We start from the raw sequence: 23,957 nt of genomic DNA, 5'->3' as shown, positions 1-23,957 counted from the left end.
TTGGGCTTCTTTCTGATTCCAAGGCCTGGACTTCAAGGCTGTGTGTTGAGTGCTTCTGCCTTTTAGGGACCGTGAGCCACACCTTCTCATGGAAGCCCTCCCCGACCCAGCTGAGGGCGGAGGGCCAGGGAGCCCCCAGAGGCTCCAAGGCAGGAGGCAGGACGTGATGGCCAAGGATGCTTCTCTGAGAGCGGCTGGCCTGCTGCACGGGGGTGCCGAGTGGTGGCTGCTCCCCCTGGGGCACCAGAGGCTCTGCAGAGAAAAGTTGCAGAGGCTGCCCTTCCAGGCCCGGGCATGCCCAGGGGAAGCCCCAGAGTTGGCCTGGGGGGCTGAGCTGATGGTCTGCTCTGGGCACCGAGACAGGATGGAGGGATGGCTTACACCCGCCCTTAGTATCAGGGCAGCCACAGAGGTGCCCGTCTGTGGGGTACCTTGCTAGAGACCTTGCCGGCCCAAGGTGTTGGGTCTCAGCTAAGCTGACCCAGGCCCTCTGTGGGGGTCAGTTCCTTAAGCTCCCATCCACAGCGGCCCTTTGCCTTCTCCCCTCTCAGACCTCCCCTTGCTGCTGGTCGCTGGAGGCTCTCTGGGCTTGGGCACATGCCTTAGGCAGCTTTCCTGGGCCACCCAGTGTGTAAATCTCTGCCTCATCCCAGCCCCGGCCCCAGCAGTGACAGGGTGTCTGGCAGCCGCCCTGGCCACTGAACCCTCTGAGCTGTTCCCAGAGGTGGTTTTGGATCAGCAGGCGTCTGCACCCTGGCAGTGGCTGCCTGGGAGCGCCAGGCTGGCCTTGGCAGCCACCCTGGCCGAGGCTGAAGCCAGCCGGCGCTGTGACGATGACCTGCAGGATGTAACAGAGAAGGGCAGGGTGACCAGGGGCTCCCGTTCAGGAAATCCGGTTTCAGTTTTGCAGAACAAATGGGAAAGGGAACAGGGAACTCTGCAGAGCCCTGGCTCTCCCTCAGTGACCAGGTCACTTCACCAGCGTGCACTGCAGGATGCAGGGACCAGTCAGTGTCGGACCTGCCTGGAAGATGGAGCCCTTCAGAAAGCCAAGTCTAGCCAGGCAGTGCCTTGCCTCGGAGCACAGGAATCATCAGCCATCCCCCCCCCCCCCCGCCCCCGGAAGCCCAGAGGGCCGGCTGTACCAGGAGGCTGCCGGCAGGAGAGGATGCTGTGATAGAGATCGTGGGGAAGGGAAGCCACCTTCACTGCTTCATGACAAGCACGCCCCTGAGTCCTCGGCCAAGCAGGACACCTGCTCCCGAGCAGCCCCCTCTGCCGGGACTCGGAGCTCTGAGCTCCATAGGCCTCCAGTTGAAATAAGCATCCTCCCAGCCCCTGGCAGAATACACAGGAGAGATGACAGGAGTTGGGGAAGGGACAAGGCAAGGCCACCCCCCTACAGAGAGCAGATGGGGGCCCCGAAGGACCCCATGAATCTCTTTCCCTTTGGGCTTGGCCAGGCATCCTTTCAATAGTGGGAGGGGAAGGGGGGCCAGGGCAGAGGAACCGTGAGATGCCCACCCTGCCAGGGTGGAAGAGTAAAACTACCGTCTCCTTGTTCTTTTCCATCCCCCACCTCCCCGCCCCCCAAAATGAGTACAAGTGACTTATCTACCCAAGGATCATTTTCCCAGCATTTCACCAGCCTGATACAAAATAACGGTGGGGGGGGGGGAGGGGAGCAGAACCGCAGCCTCAGCGCCAGGGTCATAATCCTCCCAGTGCAAAGGGGACAGCTGGGACAGCCCAGAGGGTGGAGGTTCTCCGGGCTCTGGCCAACCCTGTGGCCTGGCAGTGAAGAAGTGTGTCGAAGACGATGCTGCAGCGACCAGGCTGTCAGAAGCCTTCCTCTCCTCTCCCCTCTCCTCCCGTTCCGCGGCTCCTTCCCTCTGCCCCTCCCGCCCCCAAGGTTACCGGGCAAATTCTCAATTAGAACCGCGGGGACGGGGAGGTGCGCGCGCTGCGGCCAGGGGGAGGGGCGGTGGTGGAACGGGAGGGGACGAGGGGACAGCAGCGCCGAGCGAACTGGGGCACGGCGGCCGGGCGGCGCGCGTGCACACACAGGCGCACACACAGACACACACGCGCGCATGTACACGCGCGCACACGCACGCTTGCACGCCCGGCGCAGCTGCAATGCAGGGGCCCTGCGCGGAGCGCTGGGCAGGTTGCGCCCGCGCCCGCCCCACGGACTGCGGCACGGCTCAGCCCTCCCCAGCCCAGGGGAGAGAACGGGGACGTGCCGCCAGGGTTGCGCGCTCTGGCGCCGGCGGCCGCCTCCCGCTGCGCGCGCTCCTGGTCCACACCACTCCACCCGCGCCCGTCGCCCTGCTTGCCATCCTGGGGGCGCTCTTTGCTCCTCCCTCCATCCCAGAGGGGGAGAAATGTTTGGGAAGAGATTTCAGCTTTCATTTGTTTAAAAAAATGGATTTGTTTGCCAGACTAAAGGCTGGGTGGGGCACGCGGAATCGAATCCGCGCGCGCAGCAGCAGCCGCGGTGGCGCAGCCTTTGTCCTGGGCGCAGCCTTTGTCTGAGCAGCCTGGTCGGGCGGGAGGCGATCGTCCCCAGGCAGGGTCATGGGCGCAGGGGCCCCGTGCCCCCAAAATCTCAGTTGGACACAGCCATCCAGGCGGAGACAAGCATGGAAACGGGGGAGGAGGGAGAACAGGGAAGAGGGGGCGCTGGCGTCGGCATCTACCCGCTCCAGGCCGACTTAGGGGGGAGCACAGTCCCCTGGGTCTCGGGAGCTGCAGCGCTTCTCCCAAACTTAGGGGACTTGCCCACCCTCCCCAGCCCCTGCACTGTGACCTCTAGAGGACACAGGCCCTACAGGCTGGCAGATTGCGGGCCACAGTACCTGTTTGTCTTATGAAGGATTGAATGCATGAGCGAATAAGTGCCCACAGGACACATCAAGAGAGCTTCATCCAGCCCAGTGTTCAAGAAGGCTTCCAGGAGGAAATGACTCTTCCACTGAGACCTCCAGCCTGAGCAGGCATCAGCCAGGCTGAGACGGATGGGAAGGAGGAGTATCCAAGGCAGAGGGAGCAGCAAGGGCCCCAGGCTGGGGAACAGCCGCTTCCTTTAGCCAAGGGGCTCTGGGAACTACCAGCTTCACCATTTCTTCCCCCAGAGGTCCAGATTCAGAACAGATTTCCCCAGGCCTCTTGCATCAGGACCGCAGAGTGGTCCGGGGTGGGTCAGCTGTGCCTTTGGGGCGCAACGGGACCTCTTCCAGGCGAGAGGTAGTCAAGCAGCCAGTTTACCCCGGGACCATTTTCTGAGGGCCTCTGGGAAATGTCCCTTCTGCCTGCCAGGGGTCCTGTGGACACAAACAGCCAGGGCTGTGCTGAGCGAGGGGAGGCTGTGCTGTGTGTTCAGACGGCCTCTCCTGGGCCTGTGTTTGCAAAAAGAATCAACCCAGGCCACCTGACCCTGCGGCTCTGGAGCGAGGGGGTGGGGTGCACATCTGGCCAAAGGCACTAGGACACCTTTAAGAGATCCCTGTCCCTGGAAGAAAGGTGAGTGGAACTTCTGGGTGCCTGGTTCTTTCCGTTGCAACCAGCTGATGCTCCCCAAGGCCTCGGCCCACCCCTACCCAGCTGGGCCCCTCTCCAAACCGGACTAAGCCGCTTATTCTTAGACTCTATTTTCAACTGCCTCTCGGGCAGCTGAGCCTCCTGCCTGAGTGAGAGGATTGGTGCGATGCACGATGCACAGATGCAGCTTTCTTGGGCTCAGCCAGTCAGCCACCTGGGCAGGTCTCCTGCCACCCTCGGGTGGGGGAGGGACCGTGTAATCTCAGGCAGAGGGAGGGGGCTGGAACTCACATCTCACCGTCCAGGTGCCTGCTTCGGCATATGAAGCCTTGGGGCAGGGCGGACACCCCCACCCCCACCCCCACCCCCACCCCCACCGCCTCCCCTCCAGCTCACCGGGGCCAGAGGAGGGTATCTGGCAAGCCAGCCTCTGGGGCAGCCTGGCTCCGGGTTAGAGGTGTGGGAAGGTGGGAGCCTTGCCCCCTGTAAGAAGGTGGAGAGAAGGAAAAGCAAGATTTGGCCTCCTGGTTTGGCCTTCTGTGACCAAGGCTTCTGTGCTAATAGGTGGAAGATGTGTAGCTGGGATGGTCCCCAGCTCTGTCCCCTCCCCCCCCTCCCAGCTGCCTGTCCCTTGCATGTGGCCATGCTTCTGCCAGCCTCCCCCCCCACACACACACCCGGCTGGTTTCTAATAGCAGCCTCCAACCACCAGTAGTGGAAGACCACACACTGAGCCAGAGGCCAAGGGTGCAGCCCATGGGCAGCAGGAGGGGCCACTCCAGCCGTGAGAATGGCCCCTGGGAAGCTTCTGGACGTTTCCTCCCTCCAGTGAGGACACGCCAGGGCTTTCAGATGAGTGTACCTTGCTGGCCCCTCCTGGCCTGGCTCCCTCCATCCTGCAGATCCCCCAGCCCGCTGGCCAGTCCCCCCGCTCTGGGCCCGTGATGAACTGTCCACATGGGAGAACATCGACAGAGCCAGACAGGAAGTGTATCACTTTTACCAGATAATGTGGGGAGAGGAGCAAATGTTAAGTTGTAATGAATTTTAAATGCCACTGTTTTACTGAAACAAATACAGTTTGTTTCGTGGGGTAGAATACAAAATTCAGGAGAGTTTTTTAGATCAGACATAGAGCATCAGCGAATGGTCTTGACTTTGGAGAGTGCCTTGAACCACAGGCAAAGTCAGTGCCCCGAGGGCCCACACCCTCCTGCCTCTGGGAGCACTTTGAAGAAGTTTCAGAAGCTTGGACGCAGGGGTCTTCTCTGTAAGTAAGAAGGGGCACTGCGAAGAATCTTCTGGCATTCACCTAGAGTGGGGTCTAGGGCACACTCCAGTGTGTTAACTCATGGGTGTCTGGGTATTTCTTTACATAGCGGGGACCTAAGAGATAAGCCGGTAGCGGCAGAAACTGGTTTGAGCCAGTCTGACGCTCGGGACGTGAAGCTCAGTGGCAGGAAGGGACTCTGGTCTGAGCTGCAGCTACCCCGTCAAGGCCTCGCTCCAAGGCGCAGGCTCCCTCTTCATAGTCAGTGTCTCTGTGCTCTGTGGGGTCCACATCCTTACAGATGGGGGTGGGTGTCCTTAGCCCTCCTTAGGCAGAAACCAAGGGGCCTGGTGCTCAGATGTCTCCCGGAGGCGTGATCTCCTGCTGCTTGCGGCTGGGGCCACACCAAATGGATCTGGGTGGCAGGGATGGGTCACCTTGGGGCTGGGCCTCACCCGCCTCCTTGCATCAGTGACAAATTGTGCCCTGCAGAGAAACAGCAAGCCCAGCATCTGCAGAGGCTGAGGACACAGCCCCCGGGTCCTCATCCTGGCTATTGGGGCAGGTAGCAAAGTAAAAACCAGTGGGCGAAGACCCAGAGCTCCGGCAGACGTGGCCACTCCCGCGGGGGCAGCTTTTGGCCACCGGGGGGCAGGTGGCTCATCCTGAGGCACGAAGGTGGGAGGCTCAGACCCTCCCATGGTCAATATCAACCTAGTTATCCTTGACTGTTGCATGAGTTTCCTGGCAGTTCTAGAGGCTGGAAGTTCTAGAGGCCCTGGTGCTGGCAGGGCCATGCTCTCTCTGAAGGCTCTAAGGGAGAATCCTCTTGCCTCTTCCAGCTTCCAGGGGCCACTGGCAACCCTTGGTGCTCCTTGGCTGGTGGCAACATAACTCCAGCCTCTGCCTCTGTCATCACATGGCATCTTCCTTCTCTGTGTGTCTCTGTGTCTCTGTTTTCTCTTCTTACAAGGACACGGGTCGTTGGATTAGGGCCCCACCCAATCCAATGAATTCATCTTAAACTAGTTACATCTGTAATTAACTAATTACCAAGATCCTATTTCCAAATAAGGTCACGTTCTGAGGCAGAGGGAGAAGAGAGAGGCCCCAGAGAGCGCAGGCTACGTGAACGTTAACAGAACATTCCAGAAGGAGGAGCTGGTGATGGAGACTGAGAAGGAACAGTGGGGGTAGTCGGAGGGACACAGAAGAGGGTGGGGTCTCAGAGCCTAGGGTCAGGGGGCTTCACAAGGGGAGGAGGTGGTCCCTGGGGTCCTAGGGGCTGGAAATCATCCAGTGGATTAAAGACCCGGCAGGCGCTGGGATGCTATCTCCAGGCCCCTCCCTTCTCCCTCTGCCCACTCTCCATGAGGGCTTAGCCCCACCCAGGACCCTCTTTACCGTCTGTAAAGGTGCACTGATACGTCCACCTTTGTGCCTCTTCTCAGATCCAGAACCTTCCATCTAGCTGCCCCAGGACGTCGCTGCTCCGGTTTTCTTGGGCAAGTCAACGTGTCCCAAATGTTACTCACAATTGTTCTCTTGTTGCCACGCGCCCCCTCCCGATCCTATAGCTCCTACAGCCTCGGCAGAAAGTCCACCCCAGAAAACCCAGAGTCATTCCTGAGACCCCCTGCTCACGCCTAGCCCCCCAAACCCGTCACCATCCTAGTGGCCTTCTCTCCATCCCCTCTGCCACCACCTTGACTCGGCCGCAAATGTCCTTGCACATCCTACTCCTGCTCCTGGCCTCTACTCTTGCCTCCTTCCACGAGGGTCGTCCCTTCTTGCATCACCAGGCACCGCTCTGACTCCAGGGGACCTTCGTTCTCGTGGACTTTACATTCTAGAGGCGGGAGAAAGATAACAAACACATCACAGAGGAAATATCGGGGCACTTACCATGGGCAGCCTGGTAGAGGGGGGCCAGGGTGGCTGCTTGAGGTCGGCGGCCGGCGGAGGCCTCTCTGGGGAGGCGCGATGTCAGAAAGGACGCACACGCGAAGATCCTGGGAAGGACGTTCCAGGCCGAGGGAATCACAGAACAGAGTTCCCTGCGAGACACGGAGCCTGGTGTGTAGGGGCCGCACGGTGAGCAGGCTAAGGGGAGGTGCAGCGGAACGAGAAGGGGCCGGGCCTCCGGGGGCCCCTCAGCCAGGGCAGGGGGCTGGGACTTGATCCTGAGGACAGCGGGAGGGTTATAAGCCCGTGAGTTGACACGCTCCGCCCCCGCCCTGGCTGCTGTCTGGAACATGAACTGCGTCTCTACTCACAGGGCAACCACCCCGGGCGCTCTTGCATCAGTGCGGGCAAGAGATGAGAGCGGCTCCGACAAGGCCGGTGATGATGAATCCCAAGAGACACAGTTTGGGGGCTCCTTGGGGGCAGAGTCAGGGGCCCTTCTGATGATTTGAACGCGGAGGATAAGCAAGAGTAGGGTGGGTAGTGCCTAGATTCGGGGCTGAAACAGTGGTGGGGGACGGAACCATTTCCTGAGAGGAAGGACTTTGAAGAAGGTGGGAGAGAGGGAATCTCGAGTGGGTTTTGTTCATATTCTGGTTCACAGCCTATTAGAGTTGCCAAGGGTACAGTTGGGTTTGAAAGTCTGCAGGCCAAGGAGGGGCCCAGAAAGGAGATAAAATTTAGATGTCATCAGCTCAGCAATGGAATTTAAAGCCATGGGTCTAGAGGCAGTTGCTCCATGAAAGAGGGTGGGTAAAGGAGCGGAGAGGGCACAGGGTCAAGCATGGGCTCCCCCAGTATTTAAATGTCAAGCTGAAAAGTTGCTGGCAAAGGAGAAGAAGCATCCAGCGAGAGGAGGAAGATGGAGAGGATGTGACCGCTGGGAGGCCAGGAGAAGAGGGTGTTTCAAGAAAAAGGATGTGGCAGCCGTGTTAATACCAGGAGAAGGGGAGCAGAGCATCCCAGGCAGAGGAAACCGCATGTAGGAAGACCCCACGGCAGGAGGGAGCTCCGTGAATTTAAAGAACTCAGAGAAGTGGCTGAAAACTCTGGTAGCCTGTCTCTGAGCTTACATCCCTGACTCTCCCCAGGCTGCGACAGGAAAGACCTGGCCCAGGAGATCTTGTGCCTCTACCCCTCCTCGTGCAGCCAGAGAAAAAGCCCCGGACCCTGCCTTTCCTGCCTTGCCCTCTGCTGTTGGCCCAGAAAACCATCCCACAGGTGTGCGGGCCCCAGAGAGGCAGCTTCGCTGGCCCCAGGCTCAGGGAGACATCTATCCACAGCTGCTCTGAGTCCCAGGGACAAACTCCCTCCCAGTTGCTCCCCACTGGGGTGCAGGGACTGGTGCCAAGTCCCAAAGCAGGAACAAACTGTGACTCACCCGCCAAACGGTGTGTGGATGTCAGACCCAGTGGAGACGGCTCTCAGACCCCAACCACTGGTTGTGGCCGGAATGCGGGAATCCTGCAGATGGGCCCGACGGCTGCCCGGCAGTCGTGCTCCCTCCTTAATCAGTTACATCGGACTCCCATTATTCCCCCACGTCATTTAGACGCGGGTCAGCTGTGCTTCAGGGGGCATGGCCTCGAAGAAAGGCCTCTTGGCAGAGCTGGGATCCCAGAAAGACCAGCAGGCCTGGGGAGACGGCCAGTTCAGGCCAGCGATTTGCAGGCTTCCTTAGCCCTTCCTAGGATTCGGCCCCAGAATGCACCTCCCTGGAAAATAATGGAGATGCTGATCTGTTGATCCAGCAGCGGGAGCAATGGTCCTGAGACGGGGAGACCCAGGACATCGCCCGTGAGCAAGGAGAAGGGGCCATGGGTGGAGCAGGGGCTGGTGTGACCTCCAGAAGGAAGCGGGGTGCTGGAGGTCCTGGAGCTGGATGAGAGGAGATCCCCACCTCCCCTACCAATGATCCAGATCCCAGCCTCTGGGTGGGGCGAGCACAAGCCCTCTCCTTTTAAAAATTCCCCAAAATACACGTGTTTCTGATCCTTTCCAAGCAGCCCAGCGACTGACCTTGTCTCCCGCCTCTGTGACAACGAGACATTCACAAGAGCCTGATAGGCTGAAGACCAGCTCCCTCCACTGCTGACATGTTCCACTTGTGAACTTAAAGTCCTTTGCTTGAGGAAAAAAAAAGTGACAGGCAGGTATGTGTCAGATGTTCCATACTTAATAATGGGAGACATTTTAAAAAATCCGTGGCAGAGTGGAAATAATTGATACATCAGAAACAGACTTAGAATCTTCGAGAATTAGAACTTGGAAGAAATGGTTGTCGCATTGTCCAACCTCCTCATCCCTCTGGAAGGAATCTGGGCCCCCAGAAGAGCGGCCACTTGCCCCAAACCACTGCCGAATCAGGACAGAAGCCCTCCCGACTCAAGATCAGCATGTGCCCTGCACCCTCCACCCACTCCCCCTTCTCCACCCCACAGCCAGACTCACAGACTCCGGAAGCCGGGACACAGGGCAGGTGAGAAACCAGCTGGCCGAGGCCCTGGGCCAGTCCTGACATCAGCAGATGGAGAGGTCCCCCGAGTGTCCTTTCTCCTGCCCAGGTCCGAGATGGGCCCTCACCCCATTTGGTGGCACCCACTTTTAGAAGAGCTGCTGACGCCTTGGGTCACCTCAACAACACCAAAGCTGCATCCCTTGGTCTTGAGACACGAGGGAGAGCTGGCAGACCTGTTGGCACAGAGCTGTCCACCCAGGGGTTACAGCAGCTGACATCTATGTGCCACCACCTGCCAGGCCCTATCCACGAAGCGTTTACGCATATCGATTCACTCAAACTTCCCAACTACCTACGAGGTCCCGCATCCTACAGATGAGGACGCAGACACACAGTGAGCAGGTGATGCCGAGAGGATCATACATAGCGGTCTGACCCCATCCACCGGCTCCTGACCTCCACACAACGAGAGCCTTCCTCTGCACCTGTTCTCCCTACTACAGTTATGCTGCATCCGGTGGGGGCCTCCAGAGCTAGAAACATCCTTCATCCCTGCTTCTCCCTTCCCCACAACCCTCTTCCCCCAAGCCAAGCAGTTTGCAAAGTAGGGCTTTTAAAACCCCCCAGGGCTTCCTCCTCCCATCTTCCGGGGTCCTCTACCATTTTTCTATCTCAGGCCTTTAGCATCACACACCCGGGCTTGGAGCCTCCCCGTTGGCCTTCCTGCCGCCACGTTCTTTCCCTCCCCATCCATGCTGTATATCCCTGATGCTTTTGGAAAGGATTGACAGAAACCTGCTGTGTGCCAGGCGCTGTGCAAGGTGCGGTCCCCTGGGAGAGACAGACCCCAAGATTGGTGATTGTAACCCAGTGCAGCACGATGAGTTAGAAATGGAGGCGGGGCTGCCAGCGGCACCTGTTGGGAGGGGCGTGGTCATCTGGGAAGGTCAGGATGAACTCTGACTCTGCAGCACGGAATCCAAGACCCTTTCTAAGCTGCCCTCAGCCTGTCTTTCTCGGCTTATCTTCAGCCATCACCTCCTCTCCCCCTGCACAAGGCTCTCCCCTCCTCTCCACCAAAATACCCGATTTCCCCAAACATACTGTAATGTTTCTCACCTCGAGGCCTTCGCACATGCCGTTCCCTCTGGTCTCTCAGGTTATTTTTCCTGTGGCTGCTCTAGAGAACTCCTGCTCTGCTGAAAATTTCTACTGTAAGGCCCTTCCCCTCTAAAAGCTGACTTCCCCCCTCATCCCACTGCCACCCAAACAGGATGCCTTCTTTTTATTTGGCTTTTCCGTTACACTTTGTAAATTCCTCCCTTAGCAATTCTCTCTTTGTAATCATTTATTCCCTAACTGGTACCGGAGCCCCCAGTAGGTGCCAGGCCCTGGGCCAGTGCTGAGATTAGAACAAAGGAATGAATGAAAAAGAGCAGATGAGGTTCCTGTGCTCACCAAGCTTACCATCTAGCAGAGGAAAAATCAGACCTGAACGCCAAACCTTTGCACAAATAAGTGTGTGTGGAGCTTGTGATGGAGGGTTAAGAGGAGGTCTGGGAGGGATTTCTTGAAGAAGTGGCCCCTGAGCTGAGATCTGAGGGAGGAGCAGAAGTTAACTCCATGGAGAGGGGAGGGAACAGCATGGGGAACAGCGTGCACAGACAGCCCTGTGGTGGGAGGAGCCTCATGGATATAAGGGAGCATGTGAAGGCTGGGGAGGTGGAGAGGGGCTGGGGATCAGACCAGACAGGTTAGAGGGGTACCCAAGCACCAGCCAGGCTGAGGAGTGCTGGCTTTATACCCAAGGAGAAGGAAGCCATGGAAGGTTTGAGAGGCATGGATGTGACCAAGTTTGCATTTCAAGAAGTGCTCTTGGCTGCTGCGTGGAGGATGGATTGAAGGAGAGCCAGAGCTGGCGAGGGTAGACTAGTGAATCCTCCAGGCTAGAGATGATGCTGGACTTGGCGGTTCTGGGAAAAGGGGACCATCAAGAGAGATTCAGGAGGTAGCATCAGTAAGACTTGTAGATGGATTAGGTACGGGCACTCCGTGTCGTGCACCCTGGAGGACTGGTCACGAGTTGGGCTAGTTTGAAGGGCCTTTGGGACATCCATGGGAAAAGTCAACAACAGCAAGTGAGTGGACTTAGGCTCCAGAGCTCAGAGAAGCATGTGGGCAGGAGAGAGACATCTGTGACATGACTGCATGGAGGTGGCATGGGAAGAAATGGGTCAAGGGGTGTGGATGAAATTGGCAAAGGTGAGAATATAGCTGAGTTCTGAGGCCAAGGACTTCTGTCTTAGTTATAATCATGTCCTAAGAGGCCAGGAACACAGTAGGTGCTCAATAAATATTTCTTCAAGGGATAGATGGACGGACGGATGGATGGATGGATAGACGGATGGATGGACAGACAGTGGTGTCTTTGTGACACTGCTGACTGACTCTAGCTTTAGGCTACAGGATCCCTGATGTCAGAAGCAGCTGGGGAGGGTGTCCAGAACTGACCAGGCACCATCAACCCCTTTCTGGTTTCCGTGTCACTGGACAAGCCTCAGGCAAATAACCCAAGGCAAGAATGCAGAAGCTTGACCTCTATTAAAAATGTGCCCTTGAGGCTGCCTTCAGAGCTTTTAAGGGGCAGAGAATTCACTACTCAGCTCCCTGGATTTGGAAAAGGAAGAGAAAAAGCAAGTCTCCTCCCTGAGCTGCTCAGACCCATCTCCCCTCTGGACCAGGTCCTTGGCAAGTCCCTGCATGGTGTGTCACCATCCTGGGGTCTGGAGGAGGGCGTCATCTGACCCTCTGTGATTCCCTCATTGTCTGACCCAGCCCTACCTTAGCCTGGTGAGTGAATGAATGAGTGAATGAATGAGTTGATAGGTGGGTAGCTGAGTCAGGAGCCATGAAAACCTGCCTATCCACACCCATCTCCGTGGAATTCACTGCAACAAAGTGCTCTGGTATGACAGTGACAGCCATTCCAGCCAGGCCCCATGCCAACAGCTTCATGTTCATGACCCTCAGCCAGGTCATAAGCCACAATGGAAGAAACAGCTTTGGTAGAAGGCAGCCTGTACACCTGCCCATCAGTAACTGGTACCTGCTGAGTTCCAGGCATCTGAGGGGCACTCTCCTGGGTTCAGGGCTTTATGGGTCAACTGGGCGTGCCCCTACCTCCAGGAGTGTATGGCCCAGGACATGAAGCAAGCCGGACAGCACAGTTGGTGTGATGAGAGCCCCATAGGGGCAGGTTCCGAGTATTAGGGGAGCACATGAGAGGGGCAGGGAGTCCCTCTGTGCTCCCATCAGGAAGAGGATGCACTTGACAGGCGTTAACTCTGTATGAAAACTATGTTTGTTCAGAGGAACGCTCTCCATATGTAGAAAGAATGTGCAAACAGTCAGCCAATTCACAACCCATGCACGGTTTCCATCATTCATGGAAAGGACTCATAGAGGCCATGAAAGCCGTTACACTCCCAGTTACAGTTTATTACATCAAAGGGATCCAGATGGAAACCAGCCAAGGGAAGAAGTGTGTCCGGCAGGGTCCAGGAGGGCACCAAACACCCACCTTCCATTGTCTTCTCCCGTGGCTTGTGGTCAACATTAATGTCCCTGCATCAATGCGTGACAATGCTCACGGAAAATCACCAATCAGGGAAGCTCACCTGAGCCTCGGTGTCCAGAGTTTTTCTTGGGGCTCCACCGCGTAGGCGTGAGGGATTGCCCTCATGGCTGATCTCGGTCTCCGGTCTCTCCTGAGTTGGCTGAAACTGTGTGACCGAAAGTCCTTACCCTAAATCACATAGTTGATCCTTCTAGAGTGGCCAGCCCCTACCCTACAACTCTCCACTGTGACCAGCTCCTACCTTAAATCATACTGTAGGACTCTCCAGTGACTCAGGCAAACTAAGCCACTCCCTCCGGCAGGACATTCCAAGGGCTTAGAGATCACCTCCCGGAAGGCAAGGACAAAAGCCAGACCTCTCTTTGGTCAAGGTTAAAGTCTCTACTGTGCAGAATTGCACCTCCCCTCCTCTGCCCCCACCAGCCTGTCTCCCCTGCTCCTCAACCAGCAGACCAATTTCTTTTTGCTGTTCTTGCCTCAAGAGGCAACGCTGAGTGTCTGACATGGTTTTTGCTGTTGTTGTTGCCGTTGTTTTCAAAGTGTCGCCCCTACGCGGATACTGTGTAGCGCTCAGCAATTCTTTGGGGCTCAAGAACACATTTTATTATGAAAAATGCTTTGGGCAACTACTTTGTCTTCTGCAGAGAATACTGTGCAAAGCTCAAGGTCTCCTGGGCAGAGATGTGAAATTCACTACATTACAGACCCATCCACTTAAATGTGAAGTCAAAGGAGAAATTTTAAGAGCCTTTGACAGCTAAGGTTATTATTCTCACATATGATCTCAATTGCCTCTTTAAATTTCTCACCTGTTCCCCGGGCCATGATGCTCTGCAAATGAACCTGCATCCCGTCTCCATCTGCAGACAGCACCCCTGGCTCCGGCAGTGTTCTTTCCTCACTAAAGTGTTCTCCTGTTGGCTCCATTTGGAGCTGCCGCTCAGCCTTCTCCCTCCCCCACCCCCTGGAGGAAGCCCCTCCTCCAACTGTGCTCCTCTTTTTTCCCCCAGCACCGATGGGAATGGATCTGACCTTGCAAATGGTAACCAGCTGGGTGCACACGGGAATCTCAGAGCCGGGGTGGGGTCCTGGGCAAAGAGCATTCCTGCTCAATAATTCACCTTTAAGAGAAAGAGAAAACCTAGATGCAGCATTCGGCCATCTTCTAAGATGTTAACAATTCAGTGTGATTCTCAGACATGAAAAATGCATCAATGCTCTAAGTTTATAAGGTCAGTGATGTTTATTATGACATCAGAAGGCCTGGCCTGGGCCCCCACCCCCGGAACAGCTAAAGCCAGGGGAAGCGCTAGTGTGTAGCTCCGAGCAGGGCCCGCCCAGAAGTCCTGCAGATGTGGCCCTACGAGGTCCGGCTTGATGCATTCGAAGCCTCCAGTGCCCTGGCACTTGGAGATGGCTGATGCATTTATCACGAGTCTTTCTGCCCGTTCCTGGAAAAGCAGCAGGAGAAAAAGCAAGCTCTGAGCAGAGAGCAGTCATGCAGCAGGAAGCGTGAACCTCCAGGCCCCCTGATTGCACTTACAGACATCATTCCTCCCCCAGCATTCTCGGTTTTGATTCCCAGAAGAAAGTGAGCGGGGGCTCATTTTATATTTGCCGAAAGGCCCTGGCATTGTTTTAAGTTACTTGAAAGTGAGTTAAAGCTCGGAGGATCCTTGGGTGCGGTGGCATTTCGTGTGACAGCATCCCAGGGGATTTCACTTTGATGTGGATGGTGCTTCCCAGGCAGCAGGGCCAAGCCAGGGACTGACCCGGCTTCAGTGGTCCGGAAGCCCGTGAGCTGCAGACCTGCGTGGAGATGTGGCTGCACTGCGAGGGGCCACAGCGGATACCAGGGTGTCAGAGACCAGCTGGGGATGGGGGTACACGTGTGTGTGTAACACATCTGTGCTTTTCCCTGGCCACTCTTTCGTTTTTCTCAGTAACGGTGTTGAGCACCTAAGGTGTCTAAAACTCCCCCTGAGCTCAACCTGTCAGCTCTGCTTCTCCGAGGCATGTGAGATGGTTGTAGCCTAAGATGCGCTGGCCTCTAATTGCGCCTTCCCGTTTGATTGCTTTCTCTTTGTTTCGGTAACAGAGCGGGATTTGACAAGCCCCTCCCCTGGTGACCTCGGTAATGACTGATTATTTGTAGGAAGCTGCTGGTTGCTTCCCTAAAAGGGGAACTTCCCAGCTCTTGTTACCACCAGTGTCTGAGCTTCAGGGTTTGGTCACAGCAACTGTCAGGATGGTGATTTCAAAGTGGTCTTCAGCGTAAATATCCGGTCTTTTGACTGTTGTCACCTTTAGTCGAATATACTCATTTCTCCTTAATCAGGTTCCCAAGTTTAAAAAAAAATGAATAATATCTACTTCGTGACAAAGCATACCACAGAAGCTTTAGTAAGTGCATTCTGAGTGTACCTTTTGAGTAAACACCGCTGTTCTTAACTGTGACTCCTCTGGGCCATACAAGAGCAGTCCAGTGGGTGCTTGCGATGCTCTCAGACCCCAAAGGCCGAAGCTTCCTGAGATCCTCTCTGGAAGGGTCCGCAGGAGGGTTGGCCCCTGATTTGGCAAGCATGACCTTGAACAGGGAGCCATAGAGTTCTGCACTTGAAGGTCTATGAGCCCTCAGCCAGGTAAAGAGATGCATGGACATGTGGGGAGCTGGGCTTAGAAGACAAAGCTTGTCTTAGCTTGTCTTTGTTACTACCAGGTAACATACCGCAGATGGAACGGCTGAAACAATAGACATTTATTTTCTCACAGTTCTGGAGGCTAGAAGTTCAAGATCAAGGTGTGGGCAGGTTTGGTTTCTTTTGAGGCCTGTCTTCTTGTCTTGCAGACAGCCGCCTTCTCGCTGTGTCCTCACATGGCCTTTTCTCTGTGTGCTGTCTCTTTGTGTGTCCCGATATCCTTCTAGTATAAGGACACCAGTCAGATTGGGTTAGGGTCCACCCTAACAGCCTCCTTTTAATCTAATCACTTCTTTTAAGGTCCTGATTCCAAATACAGTCGTTCTGAGGTCCTGTGAGTCAGGGCTCCAATCTATGAATTTCTGGGGGTGTAAAAGCTCAGCCCATAACAGAGCCATTCTCCAAAAATGAGATGTGCTGCATGAAGAGGATTTCATCACTGTCATGACGGCTTTGCCAAGCCCCAGACCTGCCCTTTGAGACCCCATGGTGGGCCCACAACTCAGCCCCCCCCCCCCCCCCCCGCCCCCGGCCCGCAGGCCAGAGGCCTCATCTGGAGTTCTGCTGGCTTGCGCCTGAGTTTTCCAGCTATCTTGGCCAAGGTGTGGACTAGTCCCCTTGCCCTACTGTTTAGCTGAGACAAGGTGCTAACACCTTTTGGGCACCGGGCTACGAGCTTCGCAAATAGTCCTTATGATGACCTCGGGATGCAGCTACTATTATCATCCCTGTTTTACAGATGAACACACTGAGGTCTAGAGAAGAGAGTCTTTCCAAGGTGTCAGAGCTGGAAACAGTGCCCCAGCCCTTCTGACCCCTGAGCAGAGTGCTCACCACTTGGCTACTCTGCCCTCAAGGGGTTTTAGGCTTCTGCTTCGAATAAAGCCCAGGCACAGACTGGCCTGGCTGGCCCAGCTTAGAGGGTCCCCAGGCCAGACAGGACCCGTCTCCTTGAGTATGTCTGCGGTGTGCCACCCAGACTCCTGGTACCAAAGGGTGGTGTTGCGTTGACAGGCACAGCTTCAGGAAGAGTGCTGGAGGGAGGAAGAGGCCTCGGCCCTGCCAGCCAAGCTGCCAAGCCTGTCTTTTGGTTAAGGAGGGGCGCTTCACCCCATTGGACTGTCACGGAGGCTGCTTCGTTAGCTCTCACATGGGGCCAAGCAGAGAAGCAGCTAAGAGCTCCGGCTCAGGAGTGCGGGGGATCGGGGTCTCTGCTGCTCACTAGTGCACAGTCCAGGGCAAATTACTTAACCCCCTGCGCCTCAGTTTCCTCCTCTGTAAAACCATGGTAATAGGAACACCCGCTGCACAAACTTGGTGTGAGGATGAAAGGAATTAACATGTGTAAAGAATGTAGTCACCCAGCAAATACTATCTTGATGATGATGGTGATGATGGTGGTGATGGTGGTGATGGTGGTGATGATGGCAGCTCCCATCCCAAGAGGAAGAACCAGGTCTCTCCCCTCCCCAGGTGGCGTCTGCTTATTAAGCTGTCTTCACTATCCTGTCCGTGGAGGCTATACCTCCTTGTCCATGAGGACCATTCTGCCCAGAGTCCTAGAGCAGGTGGGACCTTGGTGAGCTGGAAGGCCTGGGTGAGACCATGAGCCACACTGGCGTGGGTCCTTGGTCCTCATCCCCAAGCCCCACCCAGGGTGCCCCCTAGTCCCTGGGCTCCCACTTTACATTCGTTATCCAATGTCATCCTCTCCCTGTTTCCAGGTGATGTTTCCATCCCCATTTTACTGACAAGGAAGCTGAATCTCGTCAGGTGACTTGTCCTTTGTCACGCAGCTCAGAGCCGCGGATACTAAAGCCCACTGGGTGCTTCCTGAACGTGTGTTGGATCATCCGCCTTTTGACTCTGTTGCTCCTTTGAGCAGAGCACGTCTCTGCACGTGCCCTGCTCTCATAGGAGACTGGCCATGTATTTTACCATCTGGCATGTGTATAATCCTGGGGGTGGGGGCACAGGGCATGGATGGGCCTGTATGAGCCACCAGGGAGAGTGTGTGAAGGTGGTTTCTTTCCCCCAACTTCTTTGGATTCTCTTTCTGCATCATGGCCCTTAGGAGAAGCCCCCAAGTTCCCAGACTGAGCTGACAGTGTTCCCGGGCTGATACCAATCCCGGCAGCACGGTTTGCCCTGGTAGCAAACACCTTGTCTCATACAGCTGTCCCCTACAGTAATCTAATGCTGCGTAACAAAGCACCCCAAAGCTGAGTGGCTCAAAATAGCAAGCATGTGCCAGTGCCCTCAATGCTGTGGGTTGCCTGGGGGCACGCACGCAGCTGCATTCATGGGACTGGTCATTTCAAATCCACAGTCCCTGCAGCCGAAGCACAGGGGTGCTTGCTGTGTCAGGTCCCACTGGACCTGCACGAGGACCCCATGTGCATGGCCTTAGACCTCATTTTGCAGAAGAGGAAAGTGAGGCACAGGAAGAGAAAGGAGCTTGGCACACAGGTAGTTAGTGGTGATGCAGGAAACAGCGTCCGGGCTGCCCTGCCCCCACCCAGAGCCTCCCTCCCATGGAAGGCTCAGGGGTCTGACAAGGACACTGGCAGCTCAGCTGACGTGTCTGAGGCTCTCTGCAAAACTCACCTTCACCCCTGAATCAGCTAACCATCGTGATGGAGAAGCCCGGCCTATCAGGGACCTCTCCAAGGGGAACCCCAAGTTCAGGCCACGGTTCTCTCCAGGACCCGTAGCTGTCGAGGAGGCAGTCACAACAAGTGGGAACTTGATGGACTCACCCCTGGCCTTTTCACAATCCTTCAGAAGCACAATTAGACGGGTGCCCTCTTCCATCATCCTTCTGCCCCATGGGGTCACCATCACGGGATTCAGCGCCTCCCCTGTGTCTGTCTTGTCTCCTCACTGAGCAGTCACCTAGCCAGGCCACATTCTCCACCTGCTGCCACCATATCCCACCGAGGGCCAGACATGGGGGCTCAGTGAGCACGAGGGGACCCACTGACAAAGGATCTGCCATCAGACCCTCCTGATTTTGGCTTTTCTTTTCCCATCACTCAGTTTTCTCTTCTAAAATTAATCCACTGATTCTTTTTATACTTCATTCTTTTTCTCTTCCTCTTATTGTCTGTGTGTATATCTCCACTGAGATATAATTAACATACCATACACTTCACCCATTTAAAGTGTACAATTCAAAGTTTTTTAGTCTATTCACAGGGTTGTACAGTCAATATCACAACCCAATTTTTGAACAAGTTTATTCCTCCAAAAAGAAACCCTTTTACCCATTAACAGTCCTGTCCCACTGCCCCCAAGCTCCTCCCTCCTCCCCCGCCTAAGGCAACTATTCATCTACTTTCAATCTCTATAAGTCTGCCTGTTCTGGAGTCATATCATATGTGTTCGTTTGGACTGGCTTCTTTCACTTAGCATTATTTCTCCAAGGTCCATCCATGTTGCAGCAGGTGTCAGTTCTTCGTTCCTTTTTATTGCCATATAAATGTCCATATGTGTGGACATACGTCTTCATTTCTCTTGGGTATATACGTGGAGTGGAATTGTGGGGTCATATGGTAACTCTATGAGTAAACTTTTGAGGAAGAGCCAGACTATTTTCCAAAGGAGCTGCACTATTTTACATTCCCACCAGCAGGGTAGGAGTGTTTCAGTTTCTCCACTTCCTCACCGACACTTGTTATTGTCCATCTTTTTTATTACAGACATCCTGTGGATGTGAAGTGGTATCTGATTTGCATTTTTGTGGTTTTGATTAGTGATTCTGATTTACATTTCCCCAATGATTAATGTTGCTGAGCATATTTTCATGTGCTATTAGCCATTTGTTTATCTTCTCTGGGGAAATATCTATTCAGAGCCTCTGCCCATTAAAAAAAGAAATAGGTTGCTTTTTATTCTTGAGTTGTAAGAATAATAAGGAATACAAGTTCCTTATCACGTATATGATTTACAAATATTTTCCCCATTCAGTGAATTGTCTTTTTCACTTTCTTGATGGTGTCCTTTGAAGCACAAATGTTTTCGATTTTGATGAAGCCCAATTTTTTTTTTTTTTTGGTTGCTTGTGGTTTGATGGCATAGCTAAGAAACCATTGACAAAATCCAAGGACATGAAGATTTCCCTCGACATTTTCTTCTAAGACGTTTGTAGTTTGGCTTTTATATTTAAGTCTTTGATCCATTTTGAATTAATTTTTACATATGGTGTGAGGTAGGGGCCCAACTTCATTCTTTTACGTGGGGACATCCAGTTACTCCAGCCCTCTTTGTTGAAAAGACTATCCTTTCCCCATTGAATTATTTTGTCACTCTTACCCATGGTTTCTAAGAATACTTTTATATTTCCTAAGGCCTTAAAGATACAATGAATATGCATCTTGCATTTATTTTTAAGTTGTCACTTAGTTTTTATTAGATTATTTTTTATTAGAAGTTGATATATGCAGAAACATATTTGATTTCTTATGAGATAGGAGAGGTGAAGTTATGCTGCAGTAACAAACAACCCCATGTCAAATGATTTATTTCTCTCTCACGCTCAAGTCCAATGCCAGTTGGTAAGGAAGGTCCGATTCATCACAGTTGCTCAGGGACCTGGCCCAGTAGAATCTACATCTTGACCTAAGCAAGCATCACAGTTGCCGGGGCTGAAGAAAAGAAGTCCTGGTTCTTAGAAATTTCCCAGACTGCTTTCTTAAACAAAGGGAATCTTAATGATGGCAAGAATTTTTAGGTACTTGGAGAGCCATCACAGGGGCAAAATGAGTGCAGGTTCAGAACTTGAAACCCAGACCTGCCGCATACGGTCTGTATGACTTTAGTCAAGTTATCTGACTCCTTGCAGCCTCGTTTTTTCCTCTGTACAATATCCAGCTTGCAGGAGAAATAGTAGCAGTGTATGTGAGTGTCTAGCGGAACAGCAGGCAGATATCAGGTACCCAACAAACTGTAGTTCCCTTCATCCTCCTGAGACCCTCAGCAGAGGTTAGGGCTGGGATACGGACACACCATCTCTGCTTTAAGATGCAACAGTTGCACTTGGTCTGGGTGCTACCAAGTGAAGTCATCACCAAGCAAAGTTTCCTTCTTCACTATTTAAAAAAATGACCCTGGTTTACTCAAAGCCCCATAAAAACCTAGTGGAAGAATTTGCCTGAAGCACATGCCTGTCTCACCCTGTCATTTCCTAACCTGGAAGAGAGGAGCATGAATACCCACGAGGAAAGACACCCTGCCAGCACACTGCCTGAGCTCTGAGCTTACTCCAGAAGCATCCAGCTCACCCTGCCCCAACTCCGCCTGCCTTTCCAGGTGTGGGCCCAGGGAGGGCACTTGCTCTTGTGGCCTCCACCCCGAGACAGAGGTGCAGAGGGGAAGGAGAGCGACAGATCTTCCAAGAGGGGAATGGCCCCAGCTGAGGACTTTCCTAGCAAAGAAATGTCACCTCGGGCTGCCTGGAAGGAGAGCTCCAGGCTGCTGACCCCAACTCGGACATCAGGGCACAGCCAATGTGTTGAAGCAGCCATGGCTAAATGTTTCTTTCATGCCAGGTGGACATGAGCTGCTGGAGGAAGGGTGAAGGGTCATGGCAGGCACCTGGGATGCCCAGGTCTGAAGGAGAGCTGAACTTCTGCCTTTTCAAAAGCAAACCCAAGGGGGAAAAAAAAAACCAAAACCAAACAAACCAAAACCAAACAACAACAACAACAAAGTTCCCCACCTGAAAGAAAAGTCTGGAGGCTTTTTCTTTAGCTGGGGTCCAGGTGGCTGAACCTGGACCCAATCATCCTGAGTTCCCTGCACTGCGTGTATAAAGGCAGGTGTTGCCCCTCGTCATCCCACCTCCCCATTTGGTCTCTGTTGCTCACAATCTACTCAGAGTAATTCAACAAGTATTAGCTGAATCCTTCCAGCGTGCCTGGAATTGTGCAAGGTGCCAAGATAAGTTAAGACTCCATTCCTGTTCTCAAGGAGATTAGAGGTGTCTCCTTCTTAGCTAACAACTAACTTTTAAAAATACTTATTAATGTACAGTACATATGGAAATTGCATATAAGTATGTGAAACTCAGCTCAATGAGTTTTCACAAACTAAAACCAGTGCCCAGGTCAAGAAGAGAACATTACCAGAAACCCAGAAACCCACCCCCACTCCTCTCCAGTCACTATCCACCACTCCAAGACACCCTGATTCTGACGGCAACAAGAGCGAACTTGTATCGAGTGTAACTTATGTGCCAGGCACCGCTGGTGCAAGCAGCTGACATCTATTGGCTCATCTAATTCTCACCCATAGATCTGAAGGCACAGCCCATGGGGTACACAGTTAGCAAATAGGAGAATCGAACTACCATTGTCCCCGACTACTACCCTTACATTGCCTCTCCTGGAAACAGAGTGCTGAAATAGTAATGCATAACAATGCCCCTGGGTCTGCTGCGCTGAGAGCAGCCAGGGGATCTGAGCCAGGCCTCAATGAATGGATAAGAATGCCCCTAGCAGATAAAGGGGCGGGGGGGGGGGGGGGGGGAAGTGCACAAGCAGAGCAGGGGAGCGCAGGGGTCCAGTGTGGTGAGAGCAGGGCAGAGGCAATGGGGGTGGGAATATGAAGGACTTGTTGGAGCAGGACTGTGAGTGCGTTCGAGTGTTCTGACTTTGCCGGGGCAGGTGAGGGACTTGCTGAGGTTTAGAATCAGCCGTCGGCCCCCGAGAGTAAGACCATACTCTACCTGCTCGCTTTGCTGGCTTAGAGGCGTGGCACAGGATGGGAGCCAGCCCCACTAGCGATGCCCTTGGGCTTGGTCTCTAAACGACGACTCAGTTTTGGTTGTATAGTCTTGAGGGCTGTGCAAAATTCTGTGGTTGTTTTCGTGTGCGTTTGGGTAGGCTCAGTAAAAGAGACTCTGCCCCCGTCTTTCGAGACGCTTTTTAACCCAGGTGGCAGAAAGGAGACATAACCAGTTTTTACGATCTTTGAGAATATGAGGGAAAAAAGAGAAGATGGGCTCATCACAAGTCTGCGCGGGCCAAGCACTTTCTGTGTGCAAGGCCGTGGGTGGGGTTAATTGAATGGGCAGGACTACACCTGTTACAGGGAACGGAGAAGGGGTGCGTGGTGTCCATTTGGGATGCCTGGGAAGGCTGCTTGCAGACGTGAGTCTTGATGGAGAGGTGTGACTTGGGCTTTTGGCGGGAAGCAAGAGACACTATGCAGAAGCATCCAAGTGAGAAAGCCGAAGCCAGAACTTTTGGACACCAGGGTTAGAGCCGAGGGATGGGCAGAGGCCCTAGAACTTCAGTTAAGGAGGTCAGGCCCTGCGCCGCCGGAATGGGCGCCTTGGACACTCCTGAACTCCCATGGGAGCCGTCCTGCAGCGTCCCTGCCCAGACATCCTCGGCCCCGTCCTGGCCGACGACCCGGGCCCCTCCGCACTCCGACCCCGGGACCCGCCCAAGTGCCCCGGCGGCCTCCCGGGCGCTGCCCCGGCTCCGCAGCCGTCGGCCGGCTCACCGTGCCCCGCGCCCCTCCTTCCCGCTCAGCCCTCCGCGCTCCCCCGCTCGCGGCGCGGCGCAGCGCAGCGCCGGCTCCTCCCGTGGCTGCATTGCAGACGCTGCAGCCGCCGCCGCCGCAGGGCGCGCCGGGGCTGCGCCGGGAGCCCGGGCCCGGGTACGCGGGGCCCCAGGGTGCGGGGCTCCCGAGCGGACCCGACGGCGCCGCGGGGCCGGGAGTCGGTGGCCGGGCGAGGGGCGGCTCCGCAGGCCGGGAGCACGCGGCCCGAGCGCCCCTCCCGCGCGGTGCGGGCCCCAGAGGAGGCCGCCCGGGGCTGTGGGCCCGGGGGAGAGAGCGCGGCCGTCGGGCTCGGAGTCGTCCCTGCCCTCGAGGGGACCGTGGCCACCCGGCTGGCGGGCCTCCCGGAATCTGGGCGGGGGAGCGGGCGACGGCATCTCGAGGGGCCGTGGCGTCGCGCTCCGCCCGCACCCTCCGGGCCGGGCCCGCCGCCGTCCAGCGCGGCGCCGCGGGGCTCGGGCGCAGTTCCGGCGCAGTCCCCGCGCCGAGCGGCTCCGCGCCCCACACCTGCCTCTGCCCGGCTCCGGGTGACGTAGCGCCCTCCGATTGGCCCGCGGGGCCCAGAGGGCGGGGCCGATGCCGGTGAGCTCACCGCCGCGCCCCGCCATTGGCCCGGGCGGCGCACTCGGGCTGTGGCGGGGAGACAGCGGTACCCGGAGCCCGAGTCGTTCCAGCCGCGGCGTGTGGAGCTGAGCGGGTCAGGGCAGGGCTGGGCTGTCGGGGCCGGGCCGGGCGGGGCCGCGCGGGAGGAGTAGGAAGACAGAGGCGGCTCGGCGCCAGCCCGACCGAGCGTTGGTCGTGCTCACCAAGTCGGAGTGA

The 23,957-nt window shown here is 55.3% G+C and overlaps 1 protein-coding gene across 10 annotated transcripts in view; it reads left to right on the top strand.

The window, feature by feature from the left end:
- CAMTA1 (calmodulin binding transcription activator 1) overlaps positions 1-23,957 on the top strand; it is an 823,330-nt gene that overhangs the window by 745,381 nt on the left and 53,992 nt on the right. The window contains exon 1 of one of the 10 annotated variants that reach the window (XM_029227283.1): positions 23,793-23,835. The exons of 8 other annotated variants lie outside the window; for them this stretch is intronic. The gene's annotated coding sequence lies outside the window, so the exon portion shown is untranslated. Of the gene's footprint in view, positions 1-23,792; positions 23,954-23,957 lie in introns of those variants that run through there. One more of the 10 variants, XM_029227282.1, reaches the window with a different exon arrangement.

This window comes from Monodon monoceros, unplaced genomic scaffold, assembly GCF_005190385.1.
Source record: "Monodon monoceros isolate NGI ecotype Baffin Bay Population unplaced genomic scaffold, NGI_Narwhal_1 Super_Scaffold_18, whole genome shotgun sequence".
Taxonomy (NCBI): domain Eukaryota; kingdom Metazoa; phylum Chordata; class Mammalia; order Artiodactyla; family Monodontidae; genus Monodon; species Monodon monoceros.
The sequence above is the reverse complement of the archived record's forward strand: the minus strand, read 5'-3'. Positions and strand labels throughout refer to the sequence as shown.